Source organism: Manihot esculenta, chromosome 5 (assembly GCF_001659605.2).
Source record: "Manihot esculenta cultivar AM560-2 chromosome 5, M.esculenta_v8, whole genome shotgun sequence".
Lineage (NCBI taxonomy): Eukaryota > Viridiplantae > Streptophyta > Magnoliopsida > Malpighiales > Euphorbiaceae > Manihot > Manihot esculenta.
The window spans coordinates 9,200,202-9,217,361 of NC_035165.2; the positions used below are offsets into that span (position 1 = coordinate 9,200,202).

The 17,160-nt window shown below is 38.8% G+C and overlaps 1 long non-coding RNA gene across 3 annotated transcripts; it reads right to left on the reverse strand.

Annotated features, from left to right (window-relative positions):
* Window positions 1-200: 200 nt before the first annotated feature.
* Window positions 201-6,380, reverse strand: LOC110616196. Of its 3 annotated transcripts, none has more exons than XR_002488165.2 (6): window positions 5,914-6,380; window positions 5,478-5,591; window positions 2,089-2,180; window positions 1,910-1,983; window positions 662-842; window positions 201-601 (listed from the first exon to the last, which is right to left on the reverse strand). It is a non-coding gene; the product is annotated as an uncharacterized LOC110616196 (long non-coding RNA). The 3 variants fall into 3 exon arrangements; XR_006350847.1 differs by having other exon boundaries at window positions 201-461; window positions 539-842; XR_002488162.2 differs by having other exon boundaries at window positions 201-842; window positions 5,914-6,376.
* Between the last annotated feature and the right edge of the window lie 10,780 nt (window positions 6,381-17,160).

Consider the following 17,160-nt stretch of genomic DNA (forward strand, 5'->3'; position numbering starts at 1 on the left):
TTAATTCGTCACTCTATTTTAAAAAATAAATTAAAATATTTTTAATATTTTAAAAAATTTATTAATTAATTTTTATTAATTTTAACCGTTAAATACTATAAAAAAATCTAAAATATCTTTAATATATAAAAACTAATTAATAAATTTTTTACAAATATGAACAACAAATTAATGAATTATTAAAAAATGTAGAGAATAAATAATAAAATATTTATCGATTAAACTAATAAAATTTTTAAAATGTGAATCATATTTTAATACACTGCATCAATGGCAACTTTGGCTGCTCGATTCACAGCATCTGACAACCAAAGAGCGCCCATTGAGAAATGAGAAGTAGCTAATTAACGAGTGTTTGCTGCTGCTGCTGCTGCAGCTGTTCTTCCTGTTGCTGAGATTGCTGATTTGGTCATATCAGAGACATGGTACTTGTGATCCACAGCTTTTAACAGCTTCCATGCCTACAAAAATGAGTTCAGCAACCTTAGCTGCTGCAGTTGCAGTAACTTGATGCATACAGAATATGGTGAGTTTTGACCACTTCCTGAGACGCTGTTACCGCTTCTCCAGCACTAGGAACATATTTACTTCTTTGTGGAGGCTGCTTCAAGATGAAAGATTAATTTATTTGAGAATGATATAGAATTTAAAAAAAAAATACTTGTTCATGTGGATCTTAGTGTAACAACAACATAGACATAGCAGGCATAGTATACAGTTGATTCAGTTTCATATTCTTCCCTTGATGTCTTGATGAATGAAGACCCTCTCCAAAAATCAAATTCATCTGCATAGTGTCCCCAGCGGGTTATGCATACACATTGATCCATAATTGTTGCACCCTAAGGCAAAGGCAGACAAATCTTTAGTTAGTAACAAATATCAGCAAAGAGACAAAATAAAATTAAAGACTGCATGTTATCTAATGCAGCCATCACAAAGGATAAATGACATGCACCAAAATCAAACTAGAATTGGACCTGCAGTTTTTCGTAAAAAAAAATAATAATAATCTAGGAAAGCCTCTATGATAGTAAATCCATGTTAGATGACAACATATACTACAGAAAGATACCAAGGAACTCATGCTTTAACAAAATGGCCCATTAGGAGGTTGACAAGTGATGAGAGAAAGCGCTAGATGGAAATATCCATACATGAAACAGCAACTCCACTTTGTAGTTAAGTTGCTTAAAATTAATTGAAAGCAATAAATTCTGACAAATTGGAGAAAAATAATGCTAAAATTGTTAATACCACTTACATTTCACACACAAAAAAAGGCTATTCCCTCCATCCCATAAAGACGATTTACTTTCTTCTTTTGAAAAAGTAGTTTATTTATTAGCTTACTAATATGCCTCTATTTAATATCTATAAGAAAAATAAAATTCATTAATTATAAGAATAGTTTAGTAACTTAAATATTAATGGAAAGTACTATAAAAAAATTTATTGCTTTTAATTATATTAAGTACATCATCTTAAAATATATATGATAGAGGTAAGAAGGAGATAAACTATCTGCAGTCTAAATTCTAGGAATTGCTATTTTCTAGACCTGTTCACCAGATTAAAGATGAGCCAAGGGAAATTAGGGTTAATTTCAAACTTGTTGAAGAGAAAAAGAAAATTCTTCCCAAAAGATGATTTCCTTTATTCTGTCTTTTTCTAATCATTGCTTCATTGTTGAAAACACATCTCGCAAATTCTATGCTAGCTAGATAGACAGCATGATATCAATAAAAAAAGAAAAGAAAAGAAAAGAAAAGATAGACAGCATCAGCATGAAGATCTGTACTTATTCTTATGGGTTTATTCATGAAACATGTAACCAAAACAAACTAGCTGAAAATGCAGATGATGCTAAATGGATAACCAGCAACGATTATTCGGCCAATATTCCCACCGAGTAAGACAGCAGTTTCTTGATCATAGGCATCTTTGAATGTTACATATCCGGTACAGGGAAAATCAATGGATCTGTTTCATCCACACAACGGAATTTTCCAATATAAGCAAATGCAAGTTACCAATTGATTGATAAAAAAATGGCATACCTAACAATCTCAACATGTTCAATTGTACCTGAGAAGGAGAAACAATCGCAGAGAACCTTCTCGGTAACTTTGGGAGAGAGGCCTGTAACTTCTACAGTATACCCACCTTCATTCATGACCCTGAAGCCAGAAGAAATTAAAATTAAAAATCAAAACCTCGATTATAGCTATGGACCTACACCAATCCTCTTTATCTGTACAATTCATGTCAAGCTCACAATAAGAATAATCATATAGGAGGTTCATAAATATGTCTGTTTACCAGGAAAAGAACAGGGAACAGGGTAGGTACTAGAAAACAGAGAGAGAGATGGAAAAGAAGAGAACATTTGAGAGTGAATCCAGAAAAGAAAGTTATGATTGACATTCACATGGAAGTATCTTTCCATCCATATCAGGACTCAGTTTATCCTTGGAAGTATGTCAAGCCTTGGGGGAAATTTGCTTCAGTTCCCTTATTTCTACTTTGAGATCATTATAATTACAATCAGAGAATCTAAAGCTTGTACAAAAATAACCAGTTGAACTTACTAGTTTTTCTTACACTTGCTTGCACCATATCCTATCACGTCACATAAGTCTGCCTGTGCGACATCACATGTCAGCAAAAAAATCTAGAAGACCCTACTTTGTTAACTTTGACATGCTGATTTTGATTTTAGCATCCACATTTTGGTAAAACAGACTCCTAAAGGCAGAAATTTATGTTTTTGGCGAGGTGGGTTTCTGGGGTTCCAATGGTGTTAGATTCCAACCGATGACATAGACAAGAATGGAAGCTGGGACTAGCTTGTTAACCCTTTAAATTTGGTTGATGAACTACTTCCTCTTCTCTGCAAAGTCAAGAATTGCTTATCAAAAGTTCCATACAAGATCAAGCAAAGTGCAGTTGCCCCATCTATGAAAGCATTAGTCGCAGAGTAACTTTTTTGGCATTTTGATTTTGATAATAAAGTAGCAGTTGCCTCCTGCATTAGTGAAATAACCAGAATATTTGTTCCAAATGCTCTTTATGATGATGATCAGATGAAAGATGTTTTTCAAATGATTGTCTCAGCACTTGAAAATATGACAGGCAAGTCTAGTTGATCGTACGAATAAATATCCTTTGATTCTAGAAACTGTGAGAGTTCAATCATGTGGGTGATTTTGGATCTTAAATGTAATGATTGACAGTTGAGATGTTTCAGCATTTCTTTAACGCTATCAGGGATTATCACTTGGAGACATATTTTTATTCATGGAGGCCATATTGAACCTTATCTTAAAAGAAAGTGAAGATATCTCTCCAGAATTGCTTTCTCCTCTTTTGGCCATTATGAAGAGTAATGTGAAAGTTCTACCTGCTGTTCGTAATTTGGGAGAAAGAGCACTTGACAGTTGTGCTAACAAGGTTAGGACTTACTAGCAACATGCAGTGAAATATTTGGGTATTTCTTTAAATGATCACAGAACCGCTGTTTTCTCTATATGCAATCCAGTACTGTTGAATGAAAAGGGAAACTTAAATCCAAAAAGTAGCTTGAAAGAACAAAAAGACCGGTTTGATATTGAAGAATCTGAAGATTTGGTTGTGGGGTCTTCACATATTCAGGAATATGTTTCTAAACAAAGAAGGCGATGACGACAAGCAAGAAAAGCTCGAGAATACTAGCTTAGAAAATGAAGAAAGAAAATCCAGACATGGAGAATCGATGGAATTTTTTTTTTAAATCAAGCTAAGAAAACAATAATAAAAATTGAAGATTTTCAAGTTCAAGTGTCCCTACTGAGTTGAAGAGTCTCTCAATTGCAAAGTTTGTACTTGTGACTAATTTTACATGTTAATGTTTCTAGAGATACGAAGAAAAAAATGGAGTTCTTTGTTTCAACCTTTTTGTTGCCGTGCAAGAAGATAAGATATCTATGAGTTCTACTCATTTGGTTCTTGATTCTTCCGCACTATAGCACTTGAGGAGTTTTCTCAAATCAGAGGAGAGTAATGCAATATGGAAAGATGAAGATTCTTATGCAACTTAAGAATTATATTCATTCGAGAATTAGGAAGTTCAGAAATCTATGTTCAGGGTTTCTATTACAATTATTTAAGAATATTAATAGTTAGGTTTATCATTTGCTATTTTGAGTTTGTTTAGTATTTAAAATTAGTATGGGATTTATGATTCCTAATTCTAATGTTAGTAGAATTATAAATACTCCTCATATAAGCATAGGGTGTCTACATATTATAGTAGATTTTATTACGATTAACAATTGCTTTGAGCTAACAAATTGAAAATGAGTTTTTCTTTCAATTGAGAATTCTTCTTTTCCCCATCCTCTTTGTTCCTATGGTTTCTTCTTGCTCTACACCTACGCTTGAAATTTTGGTAAAAAATCTGATAGGTTGCAGGACGCTTACCAAGATATGAAGGATGCCATTCTTTCTAATCATCAAGAATACTAAGTTTCTACTTTTTAGTTTCTCATCATAGAACAAATGATTTTCTTCAACATCAACATCTTTTCATTTGTATCTTGAATCTATAGACACTCGATGTTCTGTTTATCTTCTTCGTCGTTAATGATGGTCACAAATAACGGTGTCTTGTCACATTTGTGGCTGAGTGAATAGTTTTCTTCATACCATAAACACAGACCTTTACCTCTTCTATCATTCAATTCTAACAAGGTTTTTGTGACCCAAAGGAATGCAATCCATATTTGTATAGAGATATCAGCTAATCAAAAGATGGGATCAAGAAAATTGAGAATTGGGGGGAGAAGGAAGAATTCAAGAATCAAGAATGGAAATTTTCAACTCCTAGAAGCTAGTATGCACCTACAGTGCTTGAAGAAATTCTTCAAAGAATTTCCGGGATTGCAGAAATGAATTTAAAATGAGTTATCAAGCATTTATGGAAACAGGATTAAATAAAAGGTATTTGAGAGTTTGTGGGAAAAAAAAAGGAATATTTATAGATGCTAGAGTTTAGAGATGGATCAGTAGTTCAGAACTACTGTTCTTTTACCAGGAAAACAACAGACAAAAAGAGTTAGAAAACAGAGAGAGAAGAGATAATTTGAGAGCGAAGTAAGAAGTTACCGAATGTAAACTGATACGAATGACTAAATCACAACCGCAGATTCGCTGGATGCTCCTGGTACTTAGCTAATACAGCTAGAATAAAACTACGACACTTCAATTACCCATAAACCATAGTACTATTACAAAGAGAAATAAGAGAAGCATTCAACAATTCTACATAAAATGAAATGAAAACTAGAAGTTCTTATGAACCAGTAATGAATCTTTAATACACCTTAATTCATCTAAAACTACCCTAAATTCAAGAACTACGTCATTCAATTGAAATGATGCTAAGATTGAAAAAAAAATGCAGAAGCAATTTCAGGAAATTCGTAGAATCCAATCACCTGTTTGGATCAGAGGAAAGACAAACTGAAGATTATCTGAGCACTCCAGAATTTGGATCGAGAGACGGAGAAAAGTGAGGCTTCAATATGAACTCGTTATACGGCACCCGCCCGCTAGGGACGTCAACAGATAAAATATCAGCAAAAATCACCCTTTCTCTGAACTCAAACTCTACAAACTCCATTAATTTATAGTCTAGAGCCGATTAATATATTTAAATTCTATTTTAAAATAAGAACGTACAAAAATTTATAAAAAAATATAATGAAAATTTTACATTAAGTGCTTAATTAATCATTTACACGAACAGAAATAAATATTAAATTAATATCTAATACATAAATTTAAACTCACCATGAATACAAATCATCTCATCCAAAAACATCGCAAATTCAATTATACATCATTTAAATACATTTCAATAGAGCTTAGCACCTGATTCCTGCTCCGCTGTGTCTTAAGGCTCGCTGAACGGCATGGCATGGCTGGCTCATGGGTCGAGGAATTTTGATGGTGGCGCTGCTTCTTTCCTCTTTTTGCGGAAAATGTAGGCTTCAAATCGACAATGCTTTTTGCAATCAATAGGGGCTTTGCTTTGAGACAGACTGGCTGCAGCTTATAAGATGATTGTTTAGTCCTCCTTCTTCCAGACCTTTGGTAGCTTGAGCCAATTATTCAAGATATCAAGAGTTATATGGCCATGGCAGTTCATTCTGCCTGATCTGTTTATGTTCCCAGAACAACTAATTGTTGCGCCAATTGGATATCTAGTCAAGCGAGCAGGGGATCTTTGTCGTTGGGTTGGGTTTCGAATCCTCCATCTCAGTGGATAGGAGGGTCTCTTCTTCGTTTTATCTGTTCATTTTGGGTCGTTACTTGGACTCAAATCGGAAAGCCCAGCGTTTCCCGTCATATAGGACTTGAAAACGGATATTCTACCACATGAAACTTTGCACTTCTTTCAAGTCCTTTAATTGGAAACCGGGAGATTTCCCATTTAGTTTTTAAATTTTTAATATTTTGATTTTTAAAAAATATATTTAAAAAAATTATTATTTAATTATTATGATATAAAAAATTTATTAATTAATTTTTTATTTTTAAAAAATATATTAGAATATTTTTAATATTTTAAGAATTTTACTAGTTAATTTTTTTTGTTAATTTTAATTATTAAATATCATAAAAAGTTTTAAAATATTAAAATTAATTAATAAATTTTTAAAAAAATTAAAAAATTATCTAATAAATTTTTTAAAATTATAAAAATTAAATAATAAAATATTTAAAGATAAAAATTAATAAAAAATTAAATAATACACTTTTTAAAACGTTAAAAATAATGTTTTAATATTTTTTTAAAATTGAGAGGTTAATTTTTTTTATATTATAAAAATTAAATAATAATTTTTCTAATATATTAAAACGTGCGGATCCTTCTTATGCATTGAGATAAGATTAAACTACACTTATCAACTCAATTAATACTCATTTCTCTTATTAAATCTAACCTTTCATTTCTCTCCCTCTTACTCTTTCATTGCCTTTTCTTTTTATCTTCTCCTGCTTTTCTCCTTCACAGCCACTTAGTTGTTGGTGTTGTCCCCTTATAGATGGAGCCACATCAGTCCTAAGCCTGCACAGTACAACATTAGTCCAGCTTTTAAAGAATTCCTCAATCACATCAAGGCCAACGAGGCCGACAGATTGCAACCAATAAAGGCTGAAGGGGCTAAATCAGTGATTGCGAAGAGGGTCCAGGTTGGGATTTGCTTTGCAACATGGTGGGCTTTGAAGGAAAAAAGCAAAAGGTATTCATTACCATTAAAGAGAGCATAAGAGAATGCACGTCGACAGTCCCAGGAGCAGGGGAAAATAAAGCCTTGAGGCATTGCAATTGAGGTTCCATTTTCATGGCTTCAAAACCCTCCAACATTCTCAAGCCGTCCACCCCATTCTGAGCCGCACGATTCATTAGCTGATACAGGTTTAGAATCTCCGCATGTGAAGTGGTGACTATGAGCTTGCCTGTCGGTTTGTGTAGGATCCCATGTTCAGAGCAATAAGAATAGAGCAAATTCCTTCCCCTCACGCAAAACAAAGCCTTAAGGGAATTGGGCAGGTAATAGATGCCAACGTGAATGGCTTGGCTATTGCAAGAGCTGGTAACGGCGCCGAATTTCGAGGCAGAATCCACCACTAATACCTCTCTACCCTTGAGAGCATGCTCTCTCGCCAGTGCTATGCCCACAACACCTGCTCCTATCACCACACAATCTGCCTTCTCTCTTGGTGTGCTTGAGGTTGAAATTGAGCTTATTCTTATTTTGAAGCTTCGAATTGTGTGCTTGAGCGTCTTCCTCCTCCGCAATGAATAATCTTCAAGTTTAGACTTTGCCTATTTTGCCGGAGGACTGAATGATCAGAAGATTAGTCTCCTCATCTCAATGGCGTTTGATTTGGTTTTAATAAGTGAGGGCGAATAAGGAGTCTCCAACAAGTTTGTTATTTCTTTGCTAGTTATGGGAACGATGATAGATTGAGATTGATATTATTTCTTTGCTGGTTATGGAAACGATGATAGATTGAGATTGAATATCATCTTTTTAAGAGAAAAAGAAAAAAGACGCTTATTAATAAGCGTTTTAAAATTTAGAGATTGAATAAAATTTAAAAACTTTAAAAAATTATCATATAAATAATTATAATTGAAAACATAATAAAAAAATTATATTTCTTAATAATGAAAAAAATTATGCTACGAATATAATATTAGTTTATTAATCTTATAATTACTTTATTTTTAAACTATATTCATATTTTGTATTGTAGAATGTTATATGCCTTCAACAGCTCATGTAACGGTAAAAAATTAGCATCAAAGTAATAACCATTTTGTAAAAACAAAGTTACCATAAAAACTTAGTTTATTTTTTGTTAAATTCTAATATCTGGTATTTAAATTATAAAAATTTTACCATTTGTTATATATATTAAAATAGTTTTTGATGTTTTTAAAAATTTATTAATTACGTTAATTTTAACCATTAAATATTATAAAAAAATTTAAAATATCCTAAAATAATAGTATTAATTAATAATTTTTTATAAAATTGAAAAATTAATTAATAAATTTTTTTAAAACTATAAGAACTAAATAATAAAATACTTAATAGTTAAAATAAATAGAGAAACTAATTAGTGGATTTTTTAAAATATTAGAAACGTATTAATGTATTTTTCAAAATTGAGAAGCAAATTAATAAATTACTCCATAATATAGAAACTAAATAGTAATTTTTTTCTCTTAAATTATTTATATAGTCAATGATATTGCATAATAATCGCTCAAGGCAGGTCGTGAGCTATCACTATAAGACAGGGTCACATGGCAAGGTTCTAACCGAATAAAGGAAGACTTAGATACCGTAGCACCCCATTTTTCACCAACACTCGCCCTATTCAGGAAATATCGAGTCTTCACATAAAATTACTATTACCGATATTATACAACAGATACTCATTACGTTTGTAATCGCGAAATCACCGATCAATCAACCGACGAGATCCCTTATTGATTGGTTGGCCACATCATTTCTGAATTTTCAGGAAATGTTATAATTGACTTCATCTTTTTACAGTATAAAAGCTAACTATCACAAAAACAAAGATACGCAATTGTTACACTACTACTCTTGAGTTCTAAGCAACTCCTTATACTCGCCTCATTCTTCAGTTTACTGATTGAGCATCAGAGTGGTTGTTGTAGACGCCAACTACCTTACATTCTCTTTCTTGCAAGATTGACTAATCACAACACAGCTCTATTTCAGCTACATCATTTACTTTGTTTTAGCAATATCATTTGGTTTTATTGCTGAGATATCCGTTGAATTCTCTTTGTTCATCTGGATTAAAATCGGTCTCTTATTCCTTTTTCTTTAAAAAAAAATCTGTCTTTTCTTTCTCGAAATGACCGATAATTTACGAGCTGTTGCTAAGATTGCTACTAATAAGAGGGCTATCATTTCTTCTACTCCGGATAGTGGACAAAACATACTCCCTTTGATAAATGAAGCAGATCACAATGATATAATTAATAAGCAAATACTCCAATATTTCAAAATGTTGCAAGCTACTCTCGAGCAATATAAAGCTCAGAATGATGCATCATTCATGGCTCCTAGAGGAAGTGAGAAAGTCTGTGTTGGTACCCCCAAGGCCTCAGACAGAGATGATCCAGACATGGCTCAAAGGAAAGGCCAAGTTTGAAGAAGAAAAGTCACCAGACGATGCTCCAAAGGATGTCGACTGAAAGCTGATATGGGCTGTCCAAAGGTAACAAAAAGAGAAGAAAGAAGACTATGGCCTAGATGGTGTCTTACCCTTATCAGAAGAAATCTTAATAGAAACTTTCCCAACCAAGTTCAAGTTGCTAAGTTTGAATAAATATGATGGAACAACAAATCTCAAAAGTTATATGGCGATCTTTAGGACGACCATGTAGCTTCAATATGTCAATAACTTCATGTTATGCCGAGTGTTTCTGTCAACACTCACAGATTTGGCTTAAAAATAGTACCAACATCTGAGCCCAGGTTTAATTCAGAATTTTACGCAGTTTGCTATGTTATTTAAATTCAAGTTTATAACTTGTATACCTTCTAAAAACCTCTCCTCTAATTTGCGAGAGATCCACCAGGGAGAGGGTGAGTTTTTAAAAAGTTTTATCTCACAGTTTAATGCAGAAACAATATAAGTAGAGGAATTAAATCATGAGATAGCATGCGAAGTATTACAGAAAGAAATACGCAATGACAAGTTCATGGATTTCCTAATCAAGATTCCAGTCGCTACGTACCAACAGCTAATGGATAAAGGTCAGAACTATATTATGGTGAATAAAGAAGTTCAAGTATTGAGAGAGGACAAAAAGATGAGTTAAAAGAAAAAATAAAAGTTAGAGAGGCGAGTATATAAAAGAGATAAAAGAAGTTACGCAATCTCTTAGGGAAGGGATGACCAAAGTAAGTATAAAAATTATACTCTATTGAATGACTCACAAACACGTATTCTGATGTGAATCAGAAAAAACGACGAGGAGGTTAGGTGGCCTCTCAAGCTCAATCTTGATAGAGCCGAAAAATGAGATAGGATCAAGGATTGCCATTTCCATGAAGGCTACGAACATACAACAGAGGAATGTCGGTAGCTGGAAGATGAGATCGAGAGTGATGACCGCTGGATTCCTTCACCCCGGACCAGGGGCTTGACCACAGCCCAAGGCCCATGACGTAGAGGCCCACACACCTGATATACAGAACAAGCCTGGCTCATCCAACCCTCAAGGCCGGGCTCGACCCATCTTCTTCACTCAAGTCGGCCTGGCCCACACGAAGCAGGCCCTCTCCACTCAGGCTTAGCGTCTGGCCCAACTCTCGGCCCAGCCCAGGATCCAAAGAAATATTCACCAGACAGCCTGGCATATCCGCTCGAACGTACGCACGAGGAGAATCAGAGGCCGTTACGCATGGAGCAGGCGGCTGATACCCTAGTACCTCCGAATCCGCATGGCAGAGACACGTGGCCCAATCCTGGAGAGACCTTTACACGTCACCAGCAAGCAAGACAATGTATAAAAGAGGAGTCCCCTCCTCAGAAAGCTTAAGCCTTATTCAGTAATACAAAACCCTTGTAAAACCCTATTCTATTGGATCTCAGATCATCAATTGGCGCCGTCTGTGGGAAACGAAGGAGATCTTTTCATCACCGGAGTTTTCACTTTCAAAACCCACTGAGATCCACGATGGCAAACCACCAAGAAAGTAACCTTAATATTCCAAATGACCTGAGCTCTGCCCAAGATGGGCAGCAGTTCTCCTTTTCTAGCCCTACAACGTTGAATAACCAAACACCTATTTCTCTTAATCCCTCGCCAAGCCTGGCAGGGAATACTCCCACCATGACCCTGTCTAACCAAGACATTCAAACCATGGCTCTCCAGCTACAAACCACTGCTCACTGGTTGGGGCAGATAATGCAACAAAGGGGACTTAGCACCCTAATAAACTCACTCCCAGTAGTGGAGGAACCCAGAACCGATGAACCCCAACCTACCTCTGCCCGCCTCCAAACTAACAACCACGATGCCAGAGAAGAAGAAGAACCGGAGGCCCGAATTCATGGGAGAAGGGCAAGAGAGTTGATAGAAAATGAAGAGGTGAACGACTATTCTGCTGAAACAACCAGGGAAACGGGAACTGAAACAGAGGAGGAAGAATGTAGTTTGGGCAAAAGATCCAGCCCGGAAGACGAGAAAATGAACCAAAAGCTGAAAAGGTTGAAGGAGCAGCTCCTAGCCGAGTTAGGTAAGAAAGATCAGAGTCAAACCTCCTTGCCTACTTCTTCTCCCTTCTCAAAGTTAATGCAGCAGGAGACCGTTCCCAAAAAGTTTATGATGCCGCCTATGGCGGCCTATAATGGGGCTGGTAACCCGAGAGAGCATGTCATGAACTATAAGACCTTCATGGAGTTGCAAACTCTATCAGATGCTCTGATGTGCAAGGTGTTCCCAACAACGCTCTCGGGACCAGCGAGGGCATAGTTCAACAGCCTGGAGGCCGGAAGCATTAAAAGTTTCGGAGATCTGGCCACCCGCTTCATTAGCCGGTTCGTAGCCGGGGTGCCAGCAGATAGGAAGACGAGCTATCTGGAAACAGTGAGACAAAAAGCTGGTGAATCCCTCAGAGAGTATGTCGCCCGTTTCAATACGGAGGCCCTGCAGATTCCCGAGCTTGACGAAGGAAGGGCGGTAGAGGCCATGCAAAAGGGAACAACCTCTGCCGAGTTCTTTGGTTCTCTGAGCAGGAAATCTCCGACCTCACTAGCCGAGTTGATGAAGAGTGCGGAAAAGTATATCAGGCAGGATGACGCCTTAGTAACGAGTAGATTTGCCAAAGGGGTGGAAGGAAAAGAGAAAGCCCTGGAGGAGGGGAGGTCGGAGAAACACGAGAAGAAGCGTGGAAAGAGGCCTGATCCGTACAAGCAGGCCTGGGAAAGAAGGGATCAAAGGCCTCCTCCTCCTCGGATTCTCGAACCAAGAGTGCTCCCTCCTTAGGTCCCGGAGAAACCGACTCCATTAAATGTGTCCAGAGCCGAGGTGCTCATGGCTGTCCAGGATAAGGAGTTTCTCCAGTGGCCCAAACCTTTGAAGTCAGAAGCAGATCAGAGGAATTCTGACAAGTATTGTCAGTACCACCGAACGCATGGCCACGATACAAATAACTGTTTTCAGTTAATCGCGGAGATTGAAAGATTGATAAAAAGGGGGCATCTCAAAAATTTTCTGAAGAAACCGGAGGGACAGAGGCCTCAACCCGGTCTGGCAGCCCATATGCCCAGGAGAACTGGAGCTGGACCAGTGAATGATGGGTCCAGTGGGACCATTAATATGATTGTTGGAGGAACTGGAGGACGAATGAACCGTCGAGGAAAGAAGAGAAACCGGGAAGGGGAGACCAGCAATGGCGAGGTGATGCAGATCGTTGAACACTCTCCCATGACCATCGCTTTCTCTTCGGAGGATGCACAGGGCATTCAGATGCCCCATGATGACGCGCTTGTCATTGAAGCAGTCATTCATAATTTTCGGGTGAAGAAGGTTCTGGTGGATGATGGGAGTAAGGTCAACTTATTGCCATATCGGGTTTTCCAGCAGATGGGAATCCCAGAGGAACAGCTGGTTCAGGACCAGTCACCCATCAAAGGGATCGGAGGAGCACCGGTACTTGTAGAAGGGAAGGTGAAGCTGGCCCTTACCTTGGGAGAAGCACCCAGAGCTCGTACCCATCATGAGGCGTTTTTGGTGGTCAAACTCCCACTGAGCTACAATGCGATTTTGGGGAGGCCGGCGTTGTTCAACTTTGAAGCTGTCACTAGCATCAGGTATCTGGCACTCAAGTTCCCAACGGAAGGAGGAGTGGGAATGGTCCGGGGCAGCCAGGAAGAAGCAAGGGCAGTATACTTGGCCACAGTAACGGAACCGAACTCAACCGGAGAAGCGCTTGATTCGGAAGTTTTGGAGGTCAGGGATGAGACAAAGGAAGCCCGGACAGAGCCCGTTGGAGAGCTGGAGACCTTCCCCCTATCAGAAGAAGAAGCGAGTAAGGTCTTCAGTCTCAATGCCGGCCTCACCAAAGAACAAAAGGATGAAGCCATGGCCCTGATTCGAAGTCACTCGCCGACCTTCGCATGGAAGCCCTCAGACATGCCGGGAATTGACCCCAAAGTGATGACACACCGATTGAATGTCCTCCCCGAGGCCAGACCAGTAAAGCAAAAGAAGAGAGTAGTGGGAAGAGAGAAGCAGCAGGCTACCCAGGAAGAAGTGCAGAAACTAGAAGAGGCAGGCTTTATTAGGGAGGTTATGTACCCACAGTGGTTGGCAAATCCTGTGTTAGTCAAAAAAGCCAATGGCAAATACAGGATGTGTATAGATTTTACCGACCTGAATAAGGCCTGCCCTAAAGATTGTTACCCCCTCCCCGATATTAATAAGATGGTCGACTCAACGGCCGGTTTTGATTATATGTCTTCTTTGGATGCTATGTCTGGTTACCACCAAATCCCAATGGAAAAAACGGATGAGGAGAAGACCTCATTTATAACTGAAGACGGGACTTACTGCTACAGAGCTATGCCCTTCGGATTAAGAAACGCCAGGGCAACTTACCAACGATTAATGAATAAAATCTTTAAGAACCAGATCGGCAGGAATGTAGAAGTGTATGTGGATGACATGGTGGTTAAAAGTTCAACTTTTCAACAACACATAACTGATTTACGGGAGATATTTGGGGTGTTAGATCAATACAGGATGAAGTTGAATCCAGCAAAGTGTGCTTTCTTCATCAGGGGAGGAAAGTTCTTGGGATACATGGTGAGTGGAAAAGGCATTGAGCCCAATCCAGAGAAGGTGGAAGCCATATTAAATATGCCAGAGCCGACCTGTGTAAGGGACGTCCAGAGATTAACCGGGAGAGTGGTGGCGCTTCACCGATTTATGTCAAGGTCGGCAGAAAAGTGTTTGCCATTCTTCAAAAAATTGAGGAAGGTCCCGAATTTTGAATGGACAGAAGACTGCCAAAAAGCCTTCACAGAGCTTAAGGAATACCTCAGCTCGCCTCACGTGCTCAGCAGCCCCATAAAAGGGGAAGAACTCCTGATATACTTGGCAGCCTCAGAGCAAGCAGTCAGCGCAGTACTAGTAAGAGTGGAAGAAGGGGAGCAAAAACTTGTTTTCTACGTCAGCAAGGTACTCAGAGACACTGAGGTCAGATACTCGAATATTGAAAAATTGGCGTATGCCTTGTTATTAGCAGTCCGGAAATTCAAAGTTTATCTGGAAGGCCACCAAGGAGTTGTGATGACGGACCAACCTTTAAAGAAGATCATACGTAGGCCGAAAACTTCAGGACGGATGTTAGCATGGTCCGTGGAAATCAGCCCTTACTGTCTGGAGTACCGACCTCGGACAGCTATAAAATCTCAAGCGCTGGCTGACTTCATAGCAGAATGCTCATTCAACGAGGAGAAGGAAGGATCATCCTCGGAGATACCAAGAAAAGAAGGAGAGGGAGAGCTTTCCCAAGAGTCCAGTTGGAAGCTGTATGTAGACGGAGCATCAGGCTCTGAGGGCAGTGGCGCTGGGATAATACTTAAAGGGCCGGAGGGCTTTAAAGTATGTTATGCCTTACGGCTAGAATTCAAAGCTTCTAATAATGTGGCCGAATATGAAGCCTTGGTGAACGGAATGTTGGTAGCTTTGGAAATAGGGGTAACCGACCTCGAAGTAAATAGTGACTCTCAGCTGGTGATCAACCAGGTGATGGGAGTATATCAGGCCAGAGATCCCATCATGCAGAGTTATCTTGATAAAGTAAAAACTGTGGAAGCCGACCTCACGAGCCGAGGAGTTATTACGAGATTTCAGAGGATACCTCGAGATGAAAATGAGGAGGCAGACCTGCTTAGTCGACTGACCAAAGAAGAGTTAGAGCAACTCCCTGATGAAGTATACATACAGCATGTCAGCACACCTGCTTTCAAGAAGACAAACACAGTATTGTAGGTGGAGCAGAGCCCAACTTGGATGACTCCATACTTGAGATACTTGGAAAAGGGCGAACTCCCCGAAGATAAAGTTGAAGCCAAAAAGATAGCAGCTCGAGCTGCCAATTACCAAGTAATAAGGGGAACTTTATACAGAAAAGGGAAGTCCAGCCCATGGCTCCGGTGCGTGAGCCCGGAAGAAGCTGCAAAGGTAATGGAGGAAATACATAGAGGCCTATGTGGGGCTCACGAGGGAGCAGGGACATTAGCTAACAAAATATTCAGGCAAGGATACTACTGGCCCACTGTTAAAAAAGAAGCAGAAGAGTTTGTCCGGAGGTGTGACGTATGTCAGAGATTTGCCAATGCCATCAGGACCCCTGCCACTCCTCAAGCAAGCATATCCAGTCCATGGCCTTTCTCACAATGGGGAATTGACATCCTGGGACCTTTCCCCAAGACTACGGGGCAAAGGAAATTCGTAGTGGTGGCTGTGGAATATTTCTCGAAATGGCCAGAGGCAGAAGCAATAGCCACAATCACAGCTCGCAAGATGATAGATTTTGTATGGGGACATATCATCTGCAGATTTGGCATACCAAGAGTACTTATCTCAGACAACGGCAGACAGTTTGACTGCAGCACTTTCAGAGCCTTTACGACGAACATGGGCATATGGCATAAGTTCTCCTCCGTGGCTCACCCTCAGACTAATGGCCAAACGGAAGTCACTAATAGAGCTATCCTTCAAGGATTAAAGAAACGGCTGGATGGCGCAAAGGAGAATTGGGCAGAAGAACTCAATAGCACTCTATGGGCACTCCGAACCACTCCCAGAGCGCCCACTCAAGAAACCCCGTTTGCACTTGCTTATGGCACAGAGGCTGTAGTCCCAGTTGAATTGCAGATCCCCACTCATCGAGTTCAATTCGTTAGTGAGAACGCTAATGGGGACAAATTAAGGAGCAACCTAGATGCTCTTGAAGAAGTTAGGGAAGAAGCCCAAGTCCGAACTGCTGCTTATCAACAACGAGCGGCAAGATATTACAATCAAAAGGTCAGAGAAAGAAGCTTGAAGGTGGGAGACCTGACTTTAAGAAACCTGGAAGCTACTGGAAAAAGAGCAGCCGCCGGCAAGCTAGCACCGACCTGGGAAGGTCCATTCAAGGTGACAAAAGTGGTTAAGCCCGGGGTATACCGAATTGAAGATATGCAAGGAAACCCCGAGCCCCACGCTTGGAACATCCAGCACTTAAAAAGGTATTTTCCTTGAAATATTTGTAAAGAAAAAAAAAAAACATTGTATTTTGACAAAAATAAAAATTGTTTATACAATGTGCTTATCTTTGTGAAAAACATTTTTCCATGATAAAGAAAGAACAGGGCTCAGAAAGATCCCTTGCAAACAAGACCTCAGTTAGGCACAAAAACCAGCTGAGATGACGAAGCGACAGTAAGGCCAATGAGCCTGAATTTTGTACAAACAACCGGCGAGGCCCCGAGGTCGTCCCGGAAATTCAAAGAAAAATAGGATCCCGTAAGATCTCCTGGAAACAAAAACAACCGGCGAGG